The sequence below is a fragment of the Octopus bimaculoides genome, chromosome 1 (assembly GCF_001194135.2).
Source record: "Octopus bimaculoides isolate UCB-OBI-ISO-001 chromosome 1, ASM119413v2, whole genome shotgun sequence".
NCBI classification, from domain to species: Eukaryota; Metazoa; Mollusca; class Cephalopoda; order Octopoda; family Octopodidae; genus Octopus; species Octopus bimaculoides.
The window spans coordinates 159,430,385-159,434,849 of NC_068981.1; the positions used below are offsets into that span (position 1 = coordinate 159,430,385).

At 36.2% G+C, this 4,465-nt stretch overlaps 1 protein-coding gene across 2 annotated transcripts in view; it reads right to left on the reverse strand.

The window, feature by feature from the left end:
* LOC106884427 (uncharacterized protein DDB_G0283357) overlaps positions 1-4,320 on the reverse strand; it is a 114,219-nt gene extending 109,899 nt beyond the window's left edge. The window contains exon 1 of one of the 2 annotated variants that reach the window (XM_052972212.1): positions 3,243-4,320. The gene's annotated coding sequence lies outside the window, so the exon portion shown is untranslated. The other variant, XM_052972211.1, reaches the window with a different exon arrangement.
* Positions 4,321-4,465: the final 145 nt, after the last annotated feature.

A 4,465-nucleotide genomic window follows, 5' to 3' on the forward strand; every position in this document is an offset into this window, starting at 1 on the left:
TATATATATATATATATATATATATATATATATGACAAACTGTGTAATATTCAACGTTAAAAAAGAGCGCTTAAATTAGTGTGTATATGTTTATATATATATATGTACACACACACACAAATATATATATATAAGCATACTGAATATTAAACTGCTGTCGCAAAATACATCGAATATAAATAAAATATATATTTACTGGGCCTTAACGACAATTATATGACCAAAGTTTGGCCTTTGAAACACTATATGTATAGTATTTATACATACGTGCGCGTGTGTATTCATTCATACATACACAAAGAAGCACAGACCGGAAAAAAACAAAACAAGAATATTCAGGTGTGCGAGAGAAAAAAGGTAGGATATTTATTTAAAAGAAAGAAAAGCTTGTACATGTGTCCAAGTGCAAAACTATATTTATCATGTAGTTTCATTGGGTAAATCTGAACTAATACCATATTTCGTTGTGACAAAATAATTACATGCATGAAATAAGAGATTTTTGTTCTCAGTTTGCAAATATGAAGCACGCGCTCGCGCGCAAAACACATGAGCGGGTGCATGTGTATGAGTGTGTGTACAGGCACATTTAGCGGTATCACATTTCTACGTAGGCAACACAAATAACGCAAACCGAGCCAACAGGGTAGCTTCTATGTGGTTGCACGATCTGCTAGAAATAGCAGCGAATTTGCAACCTACTCGTTTTGAGAAAATTACGAATACATTGACTGGATAATGTAATCCTGCAAAAACCCTAAAAAAGATGGAGTGTCTGTAATCATAGATCTACTCAATTTGTATTGACCTGGGACTTAACAACATAGTACATAATGTAAGAGTTGTGTGTGTGTGAATATGCGCGTGGTAAAAGACAAAACAATACAAAACTTGGAAACATACGGTGAACAGAAAGAAAGTCACCGAAAAAAAACTCTTAGCATTAATTGAGGGAAAAGTTACGGAATAATGTTATATTAAAATACCATAGATAATAGTTCAACTAACTGGTTAAACAATTATTTTAACTTAATTATTAATTTGACAATACATGACTTGTACACAATATAATGAATGGCTTAACACGAAAATAATCATGTTTTAATCAATATCTTAAAATCGATGAAACCAAAAAAACAAATATTTCAGTCATTCATTCAAGTTTACCAGTAACTTTTTTTTAACATAGTTTATCCGGAAGAAATTCCAAAATAACAAATATAGACAACACAATACCAAGGCCACGGGGTATTTAATACACACATATTTGAAATAGAATATGCTGTTCAAGATTAAATCAGATCTATTAAAAACTTAGAGGAGACTTTTTAACTGCACGAATTGACTGTGTGTGTCTACCTGTTTGGCAGTCCGTCTCTCTCTCTCTCTCTTTTTTTCCTTTTGTTTCAATCTTTGGACTGCGATCATTCTGGGGCACCGCCTTGAAGAGCTTTAGATGAACAAATCAATCCCAGAACTAATATATTAAGCCCGTTACTTTTGTCGAATCGCTAAGTTACAGGGATATAAACAAACCAACACCAGTTATCAAACACAACACATACACGATGGGCTTCTAGCTTCCGTCTACCAAATCCACTTACAAAGCTTTAGTTGGCCCTGGGCTATATATACTAGAACACACTTGCCCAAAGTGCCGCGCAGTGAGATTGCACTTAGAATCATGTGGTTGTGAATCAAATTTCTTACCACACAGAGCGACACCTGCACAATAAAGATAAACATTCAATGCATAAGTGCAAAAGAGTCAATTAAATGCTTCGTCACCGCAATCCATCAACGGGTTATCAACAATACCAAGGTAACTAATGTGTATTTATTTATTTAGCATTTGTTTTCTAGAACATCAACAGAGTGAGTAAAACGAACCAACTACAACTGGGAATAAAATATATTTTACAGCGCTAACCAGCTATTCATAATATCCACATATAAGCATACGTAATTGTTTATAAACATATAAACTGGCTGGTGTCTTGTATGGAAGAGATATTTGGTTCAAAAGCTGAAAGAATAGAGCACCTTCCAGCAGCCCATTACTTTCAAAATATTACTAAAGTATTGTCGATGTCATCGTCACCGCCATCATCATCAATAACATTACTATTATTAATATGATCATCACTATCGTTTGTATCATCGTGGTTTTAATAAATTTATAATACTCACCAATATCGTAATATCATTACCATCGGCATCACCATCAACAGCTTTACCACTGCCATCATCTTCAATATTATTGTAGCCTTCGTCGTCGTTGTCATCATCATCATCATCATCGTCATCGTCATCATCACCGTCAGTACATCCAACAACATCATTATCATCATCTATTATTTTTTCTAACTTACAATGCTAGCAGATGTAGTTACATTATAAATAACTTGTTGCTGTTTTGTTGTTATTGTTGTAGTTATCAACATTGTTATGGTGGTTGTCTTTGTTGCTGCCGTGCCTGTTGTTGGTGTTTATGGTAGTTAGTAGTGGTGGTGGTGGTGGTGGTGGTGCTGGTGGTGGTGATGAGGATGATAATGATGATAATGATGAAGATGACGTGTGAGATGTGATTTGAGATGCTCTGTCACGTCCACACTGACAAGCAGGATAAATAGTCAGAGTGGCAGTGTTTTGTCCAAGCGTTTAATACAAGCTACGATGGTATTAATAGTCTCCGCAGTGCAAAGTAACATCCGAGCACCGAGCCAGACACACCAGCAGTATTCTAGTAGTAGTAGTAAGTGTCTGCCTGCCTGGAAGCAATCTCGTACATATCAGATAGCTGTTGTTGTTGTTGTTGTTGTTGTTGTTATTGTTATTGTTATTCTGTGGATCGCACTTCCGACAATTTCCTTTTGATGATGGTAAAAGAGAGAGGAGGTGGCTGCTGCTACCATTACTACTACTACTACTACTACTACTACTGCTACTACTACTACTACTACTACTACTACTACTACTACTACTACTACTACTACTGTCACAGCAGTTAAATCCTTCATCGTAGTTTTAAGGGAACAGGTGGAATCGTCGTTAGAGATAGCGAACAAGTTGAATATGGATTCAGGTGCTCGGAAAAGTCGAACACCGAGACATACAGACCGACACGCGCTCACATGTAGCCGATATACACGTACATGCACACCATACATGATGCATACATACAATATACATGTATATATTGGCAAAAAAACAGCTCAGCATATAGATAAAAGAATACTTACACAAACATCCATACACTTACAGGGTGACGGACAGACCCCGTGATAGTCCCACAAGCGCCAAGTAAACATAGATATATATTTATGCATGTATATATTGTATTATACACAGTTGACGACGTAGCTTTTATCTTTACGAGACAGACAGCTCGCTCGTCTGAACTTTCAGACATACACTCACACATACATTACACACACTCACACTATTACACAGACTGCCTCACACTTAAACTCTTTCACACACACGTTTCTACTCACACATTTGTACTCACGCACATGCACTCGCTCGCACGTGCACATAGGTTGTAACGTACTCACACACTAATATACTAAAAAGAACAAGTACAAAAACAACTACAATACTGGTTATAAACTAGAGTTTGTCGATCAGTTAAAGGAAATTACAAGTGGCTGGCTTGTAATTTCACCAACAGCATTTGTAGCAGTAAGCCATCTAGTTATTGGTGTGATTCTCTAATAAGTAAACGACCACCGTCTCCGTGGCTCCTGCGATTAGTTGTGATGGCAGCGGTGGTAATAATAATGATTAATAGTAACGGCGTAGTGTTTCTATAATGACTATAACAAGGTTTGTGATTGTTAACTAGAGAAGAGTCGCTGAATATTATGAATAACGGATAAAAAGAAGGAAAAAACAAGGTAAGACAGGGAAAGAACTATATTAGGTATAAGGGAAGACTGATTTAGAAAGGGTAAACAAACCATATGAACGGTGAGAGCGAAACAAAAACAACGGTTGCGATTATAAAATAGCGTGTGATGCACTCGAGCAGACATAATCTGTTTCGTCCGATAGCAAGCAAAAAAGTGTTACTGAGTGGCTTTTGGATAAAATTAACTGTTTGGTTATTTTAATTGGGTAACATATTAGATGCTATGATGTTCACTCATTCCTCAAGGATATTAGCGGCGTAAGCGAAATAGAAAGGACTTAACTGAAAATGGATGGAAACCAACACTATAAGCACGATGTATGAAATGAACGTGTGTTTGAAACAGAGGACTGCCCGATGTCATTCCATGTGTAATACACACACATACATACACATATATGTGTAGCTGATATAGAAGCAATGACATAACGATATATCCGAGTTTGTATTCTTCCTCATTAATATATCTGTCACTGACCCCGTCACCGACAGGGTATTATTTACTTTAGCGCACGTATCTATCTTTATGTATATGTATATCTATATATATAT